Raw genomic sequence first — 14,535 nt, 5'->3', positions numbered from 1 at the left:
CTTTGTCAGTCCCATTAAAAAGTTATTCTTAGCCTCTGGAGTCAGACTGAAAGGGACATTTGGAAACTTTGTTTAGAGCACTTTGTTTGGGGTTTTTGTGGTGTGAATTAACAACAAACAGGCTCATTTAAAGTAAAGCCTCTGTTGGCTGCTCAGTACTTAAAATTCATGTCTTTGCCGATAAGCAGTGAAATGGTTGCATTTAATTAACTGCGATGAAAGAACTGTGTATAAAAGCATAAATATGTGTTTTGACTGCAGATTGCATTAACTGTGCTAGTCAAAAACATTTCTTTGCATATGCCATTTGACCTTCACATAAACCAGTGTTGACCATGTCTGGATACACTACTCTTTACGCTAATAAGTTTTGATATGATTGATTTTGATATGCAAATATTATAGTACTTGCGATGGACACATTAAATAAATTATACATTTTTTAAATATTATTTGATATAAATATGGATTAATGTAAGCGTCCATTGCAAGTACTACCGTCCAAATGTGTGGGCTTTGTAAGAGCTTGGTAAGTTTCAAGTTTTTAAGTATCTATGCTGCATTTATTTGATCAAAAATACAGTAAAACAGTAATATTGTGAAATATTATTACATATTAAAATAACTGTTTTCTATTTTAATATATTTTAAAACGTCGTGTGATCAAAGCTGAATTTTCAGCATCATTACTCCAGTCTTCAGTGTCACATGATCCTTCAGAAATCACTCTAATATGCTGGATTTGTGCTCACGAAACACTAATTATTATTATCAATGTTGAAAACAGTTGTGTTACTTAATATTTTTGTAGAAATCTTGCTTTATTTCAGGATTCTTTGATAAATATATATGGGTTTTTTTTGTGCATTTATTTATTTGAAATAGAAATTTCACTTTTGGTCAATTGAATGCATCCTTGCTAGGTGTGTGACGAGACAGTTAGGGGCCATATTCACACAGAATGCGTCTTTGTGTTCAAAACCGCTCAGGAACAGTTTTAAAAAAAGCGCAGCGTAGAACGAGAGGGTCTCAAGACGCGCTTTTGAGACGTGATGCAATAACGACAATAACAGAAATAATAGAATAGGCAAACAGCAGAAATGATAGATATGAGTTTTGACATGGAAAAAAAAAAAAGATAATAATGAGCGCCTCCTCCACCATGTTGCCGTCAAATAAAACGGCCCTTATAGCTCACGAGATGAGACACGAGATTCAGTTCATGAGAACGAGATGAGATTTTTACACAGTATTTTTAAGAAATCCTCAATGATGAAATACATGCCTTTAGAAAAATAGTCTGCAGGTACATTTGAAATGGTTTAACTAATCATCTTGTAATGAATGTCATTTCAGTTCTGAGTATGAATTATCATATGCAGTAAAAGACAACAATACTCAAGCACTGTAAAAGGTTTTGCCACAAACTCAACTGACTGGCTTCTCTCCTGTATGATTTCAGTCTCTTCAGATCTTAGAACTGTACAAGATTTATGAGCTTCTACAACTTTTGATCTCCTAACTGAACTCCTTTCCACAAATTGGTCATAGAAATAAAAACAGTATAAATAAAAATAATAAGACTAAGAGAAACTGTTATTCATGTGCAAACAATAAGTGCAACCATAATCAAAGCACTCTCTCAATATTCAAAGTGCAATAGAGATCCAATTTTTAGGTGGTGCTTGCCTCTGGCAAACTTATTATTCTTCTTCTGGACAAAACTTTGGCGCATAACTCGTCCCACACCATTTGTCATAGACCCATGAATGAGGTGTCAAATCGACTGGCTCTTTGACGATGTTCGCACAGCGGATGAAAAAGCAGGCAAAAAAGTCCCATAGACTCAACTGTGAATCTCAACTGTCACTTACACACACACACACACACACACACACACACACACACACACACACACACACACACACACACACACACACGCACACTCGCAGGACCTGAGGAGCCCTTTTTTTCTCTCTTTATTTCTCTCTCATTTGACTTATCTTATCAAGCAGCCAATAAGTAATAACCTAAAATTTCATAGCCACACCCTAGCAACCACTTAGAGCACCCTAGCAACCACCCCATAGACTTCCATTAAAAAAAATAGATGAGAGGGATATAAATGAATCAGAGCATTATAGAGACATGAGTTTGGCTCTTTTGATATCTTTTTCCAGTCTATTAGTTTTAACCCTACTAACTCTCTAGCCATGCCCTAGCAACCATTAAGAGTACCCTAGCAACCCTATACTAACATGAAACATAAAAAAATGAACAAGCCATATTTCAGCACCACTGTATTGTAGAAACGTGGAGTTGGGCTTTTTTGACTCAGACTGGCAAATAATATTTAAATATCATCCCATAAACTGTATAAGCACACCATAGCAACCATATAGATTACCCTAGCAACCTTCAAAACACACGAATAAGCCATATCTCAGCACCACACCATCATATAGACATGGGGATGGGCTCTTTTGTTTCAGGTGAGAAGTATCACCATGGTAACTGTGTAGCCACACCCTAGCAACCACTTAGAGAACCCTAGCAACCATACAACACATGAATATCCCAGCTCCACAACAGCTTACAGACATGGTGACTGGCTCTCTTGCAATAATGCAGAACACTGTAGCATCTGACCAGTGCTGAGTTTTGCCCCTGCAAGCACCACTCACATTTTTCTTCAGGAAATGTACATTCTAGTTTTATAAGTATGATACAGAGCTACAACTACACAACTCAGCCTAAGATAGCTTTCATATTGAGAGATATTTGCATGCATCAGGGAGCCGCTTTCAAAATGCGGAGTATTGAAATTGCGCACTCACGTTTTCCTTTTGCTTTCGATTTCGCGATCGCAAGTACTCTGTGAATAGGGAGCGGCGGTGCTAAACGCGAAGTCTAAAAGACATTTATTGCTATGTTTATTGAAACAACCGCTATCCAACTGAATTAAATGGTTTATATTTTTATAAAAATCAAAACGACAGTGAAGGCTTAATGTAAATGTAGCGGTGACATATTCTATCCTTCTGTCCTAATTTCACCCTCACGCTCCATCATGGCAATATCATGAGACTGCTTTTCTGAAATCTCGTCACACTTTAATCTCACCCCTAATCCTTGCTGAATTAAAGATTCTTAATCCAAAACTTTTGAACTGTAGTATACAGTATCTTATGAAAAGCACAATCTCCCACTACCCAATTGATTTCAGGCAGCCCAGCTTCTAGCCCAGTATGCTATGCACTGTTATTTTTCATCTTTTTCATCTCCTACATGTTATGCAATAGAATCTTGAATCAAATGTTTCTCCTTTTAATCACTTCCACAACACAGACTTTCTTCTAAAGAGAACTTCAAAATCTTTGTTTTTGAAGTGTTCTGTTTTTATCTTCCCAAAATTTATTCTTACATCATATGCTGCTTTTCAGTAGCTAGTTAAAGAGAAACGTCACCATAGGCAGTCTTTTTCCATTAACTCCCCATGTTATCCTTTTGACAGGTCGAATGCAGTTGTTTCAGGCAGCGCAAATTGGCATTCTCTCTCTGCTCGAATTTGCAGTAGAGATCCCTCTTTTTGAGAAAAGATTTGTGGCAAGCCACTCAAAAAAAGTAACAAGTGACTAATGCTGTTCAAACATGTCCTTCCAAAAGAGGCAGCTCAGTTGGAACTCTCCCAGAGGGGAGAATAGGCTCGCCACAAACAACCTGAGAGCTATTAGCATGAAGCTCGACAGTCAGGGGGCCCAGCTTTTACTCGCCGTGTCCTTGCGCTGAAGCCATTCAGCAAACAAGCAGCCATTATTCTGCCTGATGAGCCAGCAAACACTGGGCATTGAGGGGTCAAGAAAATCCACAGTCCCTCTCTCATTGTCACGTCCCTCTCATCCTGAATCGTTATATGCCTGTGTTGTTTTTTCCTTTCTGCTTTCAGTGTTCTCTCTCTGGCCCCTTCACCGCCTCCACTTCAAGTCATTGAGATTTTCACTGGTTCAGCAGTAAGGAGAAACGCACTACTGCTTTTCTAAGTTTGGTATATAATGCTCTTTTCAGCCAGTTGACATGTTAGTCTAGACTTTGCCAAACTTGTCCACTTGAAATGACATGCTACCATGCATCATTTAAAGGGTTAGTTCACCCAAAAATGAAATTTCTGTAATTTATTACTCACCCTCATGCCGTTCCACACCTGTAAGACCTTCGTTAATCTTTGGAACACAAATTAAGATATTTTAGTTGAAATCCGATGGCTCCGTGAGGCCTCCTTAGGGAGCAATGACATTTCCTCTCTCAAGATCCATAAAGGTACTAAAAACGTATTTAAACCGGTTCATGTGAGTACAGTGGTTTAATATTAATATTATAAAGCGACGAGAATACTTTTGGTGCGCCAAAAAACACAAAATAACGACTTATATAGTGATGGCCGATTTCAAAACACTGCTTCAGGAAGAATCGGAGCACAAATGAATCAGTGTATCGAATCATGATTCAGATCGCGTGTCAAACTGTCAACGGCTGAAATCACGTGACTTTGGCGCTCCGAACAGCAGATTCGATACACTGATTCATTTGTGCTCTAATGCTTCCTGAAGCAGTGTTTTGAAATCGGCCTTCACTAAATGAGTCATTTTTTTTTTTTTTTTTTGGCGCTCCAAAAATATTCTTGTCGCTTTATAATATTAATATTGAACCACTGCACTCACATGAACTGATTTAAATATGTTTTTAGTACCTTTATATGTTTTTAGTACCTTTATGGATCTTGAGAGAGGAAATGTCATTGCTCCCTATGGAGGCCTCACGGAGCCATTGGATTTCAACTAAAATATCTTAATTTGTGTTCCGAAGATTAACGAAGGTCTTACGGGTGTGGAACGGCACAAGGGTAAGTAATAAATGACAGAATTTTCATTTTTGGATGAACTAACCCTTTAAGTAATTACAAATCTTTTACTTTAGCGGAATGTTGTCAGTGGCATTGCAACAATTTAAATTGGGATAGCAAACAAGATGTTAAATTGCAATTGAGAGTTAAAACGAATTGAAATTTAAAGAAATTCATATATGAATTACAAGAGGATTACAATTTCTCTTCAAGTCAATTCTTTGATTCAAAGAGAACGCTGCACCACAATTTGATTTATTTTTTCTATGGAAGTCTATTATTCTGGCCTCTGCTTAGTCAGACACTCTCTTCCTTAATTGGCTAGAATGGCAACCTGCTAAAATGTCCATGTTAAACATTTTTTTAAGTGCATTTGGCGTGCCAGTATCAGCTCAGTATTTCTGAAACGTTTGATTAATGTCAGCTCAGTAGAGATGTTCTTTTTGAGTGCTCGGAGGCTGCGCATAATTGCTACTTTCAATATTTAATCGTCAGTGACCTTTATGTGTGCACACTAGAGGTTTTGCCATGCTAAAAGACTACACTTTGTTGTTGCTTCCAGTGCCACCATGAATTCTTGATCTCAACATTACAACAAAGGTGGTAATTAAACCACTCAGTGGGTGGAGAAGACTTTCCTATGGATATAATAGCTTACAAAGTCATTTTTGAAGTCTCTCATCATGAACCGCCTGTACTGACTGCCTGATAATTCCCTTATTCTTTTTCTGCTTCAGTTTTCCATTAGCCAGTCAGTGGATCGACAGTGGCATTACAGCGAGTTATGAAAACAATGATGTCCGCTTTCCAAAAAACACAGGGATTGGGAATGTATTTTTGCTATTAATTGCTATTTCTTTCCTTGCCATAGAAAATGAAAAGGATTGTATTAGTCTGGAGAGGTTATGTTATCTTTCCTGAAACTGAACTTTTTAGGGGGAGGAGAGTTTACATTAGAACAGGCTCAATAATGTGGATTACACCTACTATCGCTTACTTGTATTCAAACACTCGCTTGATCCTCAAGAAACTGTTTCAGAGCAGGCTATTCAATCAAAAAGCAGTGAAAGAAAGCACTGTTAAATAATCTTGTGTCCATCCAAGTCTACGCTCTAATCCTCTTTTTTTAATGAGCAGCGGTCAAGGATAAGACCCGACCTTGGTGCTTTGGAATGACATTCCGCCTTTCTCTGCCTTTAAAGGAGATCACAGGGAAGAGAGAGAATGTTTCTTCCACGTAGTTTATAGTTTTGGATGAGGAGAACCTTTAAATAGCTTTTCATTTTGTGACATTCGAAATGGTATAAAAATCAGCTCCAACATCTTTTAAAGTTTAATACTACCATTCAAAAGTAAAAAAGTTTTGGGGTCGGTAAGATGCTGAGTATTAAAAGAAGTCTCTTATGCTGACAAAGCTGGATTTATTTAATTAAAAAGTAAAAAGATTTAAAATAACTGTTTTCTATTATAGCTTTTCAAATGTATTCTTGTGATGGCAAATCATTACTCCAGACTTCATTTAGGGTGTAAGGATACCCTCATGTCACGATTCGATACATATCACGATACTGAACTCATGATACGATATTGTTGCGATACTCCAAGACATATGGTAAAAGGTTAACATATACATATGTAAGAATTACATTAGTTATTTTAAAATATTAAAATCTAGTTTGGCCCATAAATACCTGAGAGAGGTACAGGTTTATGCTTTTGGTTCAGAGTCTATCATGAACTTGTGTGAATGAACTAGTGCTAATAGGATTAGACTCTAAATTACAGGATTTAGTTTTTGTGTGCCAGTGTTTTCCAGGCATATAGGGAACACTGACCTTCATAAAATCCCCCTGCCTGGTGTGATAGCAGAGTGCGTGCACAGCCAAGACCACAATACGAATGCGATGTGCTAAATGAAGGAAGTGCACTTTAAAATGTTCAAAGAGTGTTAAAACACCTTGCACAACCAACATCTCTGGAGAGCTGAGAGGTGAGAGACATCTGCAGACAGGCTTTATGGGTGAGAAGCTTTTACTGACAGGTTTGGTGGAAGGCCATCTCGTTTTATTGACAACATGAAGTCTCCGTCATCCTGCACTGTCACAGGATTTAGTGCTCTTAGAAGCTTCTACATTCTCTTAGCTTGTCCTTTTTCCATTTGGAAAAGTGCATAGTGAAAGGCATTTTGCAATGAAAAGACAAGCAATGTATTTTCTGGCACTTCTCAGAGTCCTCTGTCAGTGTGTGTATGGGGGGTTGGGTTGGCAGGGGACTTAAGCAGGTGTGTGAGAGAACTGACCTCAGCGGTGATTGCAAGTGCAGTCACTAAAGCATGGTGCAACTCCCAAGGTTCAGTTTGACCTTTAGTTGCTAACACACTTTATTTCTCACTCCCTGTCTCCTTAAGACACACGTAAATTAGCAGCGCTGACTTCAATGAATTCCAGGCAGCTCCTCCTCACAAGAGTTCATGAGAATCCTGCTTTTGTGACCCAGGAAGTGAGCATCAGAATGGTTTCCACAACAACTCTGCCTTGCAATGTGGAATCAAAAAGGCTGAATGAGATTAAAAAAATAAATAAATGACAGAGAAAGTGTGACGTTTTCTTTATGCCTTTGTAAAAATTACAAATTAGATCTATTTAATATCTCATTTGTTGCTCCTACACTGGAATTTGTCTTGTATGTTTTTCTCCAGAGGAAAAGACCCACTTTTATTTTTCATTTTTTAAAATAATTATTAAATTTAACAACAATTCAATATAACATTTATTTCATTTAAAGGGTTAGCTCACCTAAAAATGAAAAATCTGTCATTAATTACTCACCCTCATGTCGTTCCACACCTGTAAGACCTTCGTTCGTCTTCAGAACACAAATTAAGATATTGTTGATAAAATTCGATGGCTCAGTGAGACCTGCATTGACAACAAGACAATTAACACTTTCAATGCCCAGAAAGCTACTAAAGACACATTTAAAACAGTTCATGTGAATACAGTGGTTCAACCTTAAAGGATTAGTCCACTTTTATATACACTTTTCCTGATAAATTTACTCACCCCCATGTCATCCAAGATGTTCATGTCTTTCTCTCTTCAGTCGAAAAGAAATGAAGGTTTTTGAGGAAAACGTTCCAGGATTATTCTCCTTACAGTGGATTTCAATGGCTACCAACAGGTTGAAGGTCAAAATTACAGTTTCAGTGCAGCTTCAAGGACTTTAAACGATACCAGATGAGTAATAAGGGTCTTATCTAGCGAATCGATCGGTCATTTTCGAAAAAAATACAACCGTTTATGCTTTATAAACAAAATATCGCCTTGAATGTACTTTCTGCTTCCGCATTCTTCATAACGCTTACGCTGAATGTCCTACGCCTTCCCTATTCAAGTTACGGAAAAAAACGAAACTGGCGCCGCGTTCGTTCCGTAAGTAGAAGCTGCAAGAATGCGGAAACGGAAAGTACGTTCAAGGCACTTTGTTTAAAAGCATAAACGGTTGTATTTTTTTCGAAAATTCATCGATTCGCTGTTAAGACCCTTATTAGCCATCGTGAAAGCCCTTGAAGCTGCACTGAAACTGTAATTTTGACCTTCAATCTGTTGGTAGCCATTGAAATCCACTGTAAGGAGAATAATCCTGGAATGTTTTCCTCAAAAACCTTCATTTCTTTTCGACTGACGAAAGAAAGACATGAACATCTTGGATGACATGGGGGTGAGTAAATTTATCAGGAAAAGTGTATTTAAAAGTGGACTAATCCTTTAATGTTATGAAGTGATGAGAATACTTTTTGTGAGCCAAAAAACAAAACAAAATAACTTTCAATAATAGTGATGGGCGATTTCAAAACACTGCTTCATGAAGCGTCGAAGCTTTACGAATCTTTTGTTTCGAATCAGTGGTTCGGAGCGCAAATCAAACTGCCAAGGTCACATGATTTCAGTAAACGAGGCTTCGTTACGTCATAAGTGTTTCGAAACGCTTCGAAATTTCAATGGTTCACATGACTTTGGCAGTTTGATATGCGCTCGAACAACTGATTTGAAACACAAGATTCGTAAAGCTTCGAAGCTTCATGAAACAGTGTTTTGAAATTAAATCTTGATTAGGCTTTTTTTTTTTTTTTTTTTTTTTACATTTTAAGAAAATCTTATTGACCCCGAACCTTTGAAAGACTATTTGTAATCACACGAAAATAGTAAAAAAAGCAAAATCAATAAAAGTTGTAAAACACATTAACCTCGTGTTTATCAAACAAAACCCTGGAAAATTGGGACCTTTCTTGCATCCAGTAGCAATAGATTAGGGTGACCACCCGTCCCGCTTTGTGTTGTACCGCACAGCATTTTCAACCACCCGTCCCGCTTGTGTTGTACCGCACAGCATTTTCAATCCTTGTCCCGCACATCGCATATTGAGAAAATGTACCGCATTTTCATCAGTCTGTTGGTTTTTAATGATCATATTAGGAAAACGTGCATGCGTTCTTTTGCCTTTTTAAGAAAGCATTTTATTTATTCTTTTTGCTGTGTAGTTTTTCATCTATATTTAACAGCGCTTTGACAAAAGTAACATCCCGCCTTACACAAATACAACAGTCGTTTTTTTAAAATCCTATCCAATGGTTGAAAAGAAAGGAGTAAACATGGTCACTAGTAGGTTGTGACGGCTGTCAATCGAAATGTGGAGCTGAGTTGGACTTGGTCAGAACTGTTTCAATAAATAGTTATCTGTACAATGCCTGCTGCCTTTAGGGTCAGTGATGTTGAATTTAAATTACATGTAAAATAAAGACGTTATGTTACATTGTGATGTAATGGTGTTATTTGGAAGGGACTAAAGAACAAAGTATTTTTATCAGCTGAAAGGCAGAATACAAATGTTTTTATTAAGTTAGATAGACATTATATAACAGCTTCAGGTTGTGTTTTAGTGTTGGCCTTGGCCTGCAACTTCGCAAACAAAAGAAAGATGAACAAGAGAATTTGACAAATGAGAGTGGCTTCTGTTATTCTATTTTATTTTACTTTTTATTTATAAATATCAAAAGTTTGGGATCAGTAAATTTTTTTTTTTTTAGTATTTTTGAAAGAAGGATGCTCACCAAGGCTGCATATATTTGATCAAAATGCAGTAAAAAATTAAATATTATTTCAATTTAATATAACTTTCTTGTTATAACTTATAATTGTTTTCTATTTTCATATATTTCAAAGTGTAATTGTATTCCTGTGATGGCAAATCTGAATTTTTAGCATAATTTGTCCAGTTCTCAGTCACATGATCCTTCAGAAATCATTCTAATATGATGATTTGGTGCTTAAGAAATATTTATTATTATCAATATTAAAACACTTGTGCTGTATATATATATATACTACCGTTGAAAAGTTTGGGATCGGTAAGATTTTTAACATGTAACATGTCCCACATTGTCCCACAAAAACTTAGTAATCGTCGCACATTTGGTTTGTTTGATGGTGGTCACCCTACAATAGACTTTCCATTTTGCTCCAAGCTGGTCCTTAATTTAGGCACAGACAAGTCAGTGTTCAGCAGTGATGCCTAACAGGCAGGTTTGTCTGATGGAGGGAGAATGATGGTGGGCATTGTGGGCCCCTCGCTCTCCTCAGTGACCAAATAAGGGTAGTCTGCAGGCTCAGTCAGTGCTTATGGAGGAGACAGGGGACACAGAGTTGGCACAGCTCAGGCTGAGCGGAGCCTCCGGTCTCATTCATAACAAATCTGTCCATCAAAAGCCGATGTCATGCTTATTATCTTGTGGTGAGAGACAGGACATGCTATGTTAGGACTGTAGTAACTACTAAATCTATATTTGCTCTGCCCAGAGCATTAATTGTCAGTGACATCATAATTTCTGTAATGTCTAAAGTAATGGGCTTGTTCATGAACTGGTAGTTCACCCTATGCATCTTATTGTTCTTCCATACATAGGTTTCTTTTTATACATTTTGAGCTAGTAATTCTTAATTAATGCCAGACTTATGCAATAACTTTAAACTCCACCCCTTTTTTTGACCGCTGGCACACATTCAGATCTGCTTGCATCCAATTAACAACCAATGGATGAACCAAGTCGCCTACATTTTTTATTTTTATTTTTTGATAATCCATTTCACTTACATGTACATTACAATACGAAGGAATCCACTATATTCAGATTGATTTTTGACTTGAGTAAAGTCATTAGATATGTTATTATATTCCTCTTACAAAATATGTAATGATTAAATGTCAGCACTTATTGTCCATGTGTTTTTTAAGAGGTGATAAAGAATGTTCTTGCTTAAAAAATTGTTTTAAATTATAAATAATTAATAATAGTTTAGTTTCCGTAACATATTGCCTGCAGCAACCAGCATATCATCAAAGAAATTAGAAAAATACATTTTAGGTTGTTTTTCAAAGTAGTGTCTTTGCAGAGGGGGTTTGGAAAATGCGCTAGACTGTGACCTTAGAAAGCAGGACCTTGAGAAAACATTGGTGTTAACGAAACCCCTGCTCAGCAATCTTAACCTACAGTTATAGATTAACTGGGAAGGTTTTCCTTGAATTCTTTGAAGTCGGTTTATCCTGCTGAAACACAACCTCACCTCTAATACCTGAACTATGGGCCGGATCTAGAACAATGCTAGGCCTACCATTTGTTGGTTGAACATGACTTATCATATTGCATTTAAAATATGTGCGTATATGCGCATTGAAATCAAAGCTTGAGCTGGTCTTTCTGTGGGAAACCCATGTGGTAGGCTTTTGTATGAATTGCCTCTGGAAAATGCTCTTTGAAAGGTTCTTGGAGATAAAGTCAAGTGAATGAACTTGTTGGATTTTCTTTGTTTTATCAAGTTGACAGACACTATTGAATGTTTATCTCAATAAAACTTCCTTTGGCACATGAGCTATTTGATCTCACCCACACACAAAATCAACTCCCATACAAAGGTCATTTTGTGCAACCAAAGGTCCCTTTGATTTCTCAGTTTTTACACTGAGGAGGATGAGAATCATTTAGAGTTGATACTTTGAATGAACAGAATGAAATTTCACCTCACATCTTTCCTCAAAGGTAAAGTGAATCCTGTTTATTCGCTGTCACAGAGAGCAGTCTTCGGTGAAGTCCAAAAATCTTTGTATTCTGCGAATCTTGAATTCTCTTTCATCAAAAGCATGTTGACACAGCCAATTATTCTGCAAAATGTCGGACTTTGAAGATGAGCCAGGTACTTCAGCTCAGATCTGAATCTTCTGTCATTTTCGGTTAATTTCTTCACTCTGACAGGACTTCATCGAGCTCGTTCTCTTGCAGCTTTGAAGACTCTTTCTTCGCTTGTTACGTTTCATAAAAGCAGGTTCTCACAAATCCTTCAAATGAATTGGCAAAGTGTCTCTACTACTGTAGCTGTTGATCCATATTTGTCAAGGTTAGAACATGAAACATCAGAGGCGATACACTTTAAGAGGATGTTTGTCTGTGCTGTAGTGCTTTAGCATTTTCTTTTGTGCAACTTCCTCAGTGGCCATGCTAGATATTTGGATTGATGGGATTTTTTTTTTTTTTTTTTTTTTAGTTTTTAGAATTATAGGTGTAAAAATACATGAAAAGCTCTTAACAGGTGCTACTAGCAAGCTTTACACGCACGCACATTTATAAAACATCCAGACTTTGTGCTTCTCGCCCTTTGCATGAAAGGGGAAGGGGGATAGTTGGACGTGATGGGTTTGCAGAGCGTGACAACTGGACAGAGGAGGAAGGAGAGGAGGAGTGTGCAGGATGGGTACAGCCTGTGTAGTGTTGCCAAAAGCAAACAAAGCCACAGTCTACTGATAGCTCAGTACAAAGAAGCCAGAACAGAACAGACTTATAGATTGAAGTCTCTCTCTCTCTTGCTTACTTCCTCTCTATCTCTTATTCTCTCTTAAAATGCCAGCTGGGCTGGACTCTACAAACTATGCCAAATGCTGATTGGACAGGTCCGTCAGACAGACCAATCTTTCTATTTGTTATACTAAGAATGTTTTTTTGTGTGTGTGTGTGTGTGTGTGTGTGTGTGTGTAAGACTCACAATTTTCCATTTCCGAATTGAAACAGGAAATTAGGCAGAACTTCTTAGGGCTTTTTCTGGCAAATTCCACAATTACAGGGAACTTTGTTGTTCTTCTACTACAGGCACAATTCCCCTGTTTTTCTATAAGGTCTATGTGAGATAGACTATTATGTAACATAAAATTAACTTAGTATGAAAAATATCTAGTAATAAATGCATCTCTCCTCCCCCTTTAAAATAGTAATGTTGGCCATAATCTGTTGATTTGATGTTAAATCTTTTAATACATGTTGTTTAGTCATGAAACTCTAGATGGCGCAGGCAGGTCCTTAACACAAGCTGATGATAATTACAGCATTAACTACTTGGCACAAGCTGATTGGTCCATGTCACTTATCTAGCCAATGAGCGCTTCAGAGTTCCTCTAAAACCCTCCACCTTCCCCAGCTCCACCTGTATAGATCTGCTATGGGTTATTGATATATGCTATTTGTGCAGCAGTACTATGTCTTACTCGCAGCAGCGTGTTGGCGTATGTATTGGTAATAGCAAGTTCCTGTACTTGCTTTGCAGCAGCAGAAATAATCTACAACAACAGCAATAATCTACAGTAGCAGCAATTCAGCTGCAGCATAGCAGATCTATTCCGCCAAGACCAAATACATTAACATTGTCATATCCTTTACCATGCGTGATGGGTATCGAAAAACCTCGAAAAATCTTTTGAGGTTGTCATGATTGAATTATTTTTCATGAATAATTATTATTTGTCATGTTTAATTTTTTAATTTAAACTATTTAAATATTTAATCACTATTATTATAATTTTTTTTTTTAAAAACTATTTATATAATGTATAATACTTATTTTGTATAACAGCTGTGTCCCAGTTTTTTTGCACAAAATGGTTACAGATAAGTTCCATTTTTTATTTTATTAAACAATATCTTGTATTTACATAATTCTATCTGAATTATAAATATTTAATTTAACATAGATTGACTACTGTAGACATATTGCGTTTGTATATGTGTCTATATTATATGTAGTTATTTTGTTGTGTATATTTTGTGCACAACGCTTACAGACGGTCAAAGCCACAGAATTCCAATTTTTATTTTATTAAGCCACATCCTGAATTTACATAATTGTGTCTGAATTATGCATATTTAAATTTAACATAGATGAGCTAGACATTACATTTTTCCATTTATTTGCATTCCTACATGGGAAAGAAAGACATGTTTTTGTGTGTGTTTGATGTCTGTGTGTGTGGCTGTCTTTGTGTGCAGATTGTAACTGGTAGGGAATGCCCTCCAGGAGCGAGCCCTCACTTTGAATCGCACTTCAAACGCTGACGATAAAACAGACTAACACAGATAGAAAGCAGACAAACCTTTTTTATTTTAATTAGAAACGATGCAATTAAACCTGCGCTTTCCCTTACTGCTGCATCAGAGAGTTTGACTGATATCACACTGTTCTCGTTGAGATGAATAAGGTACCCTGTATGAATTGGAGGATTCAGCTCCATTAAACCTCAGTGGGCCATATTAAAGCTAT

General features: G+C 37.0%; 1 protein-coding gene across 1 annotated transcript in view; it reads left to right on the top strand.

Moving 5' to 3' along the window:
* Positions 1-14,535, top strand: part of frem2b (FRAS1 related extracellular matrix 2b) — a 95,441-nt gene that overhangs the window by 32,594 nt on the left and 48,312 nt on the right.

The sequence above is a fragment of the Megalobrama amblycephala genome, linkage group LG16, assembly GCF_018812025.1.
Source record: "Megalobrama amblycephala isolate DHTTF-2021 linkage group LG16, ASM1881202v1, whole genome shotgun sequence".
NCBI lineage: Eukaryota > Metazoa > Chordata > Actinopteri > Cypriniformes > Xenocyprididae > Megalobrama > Megalobrama amblycephala.
This window is presented reverse-complemented; position numbering and strand designations above follow the sequence as displayed.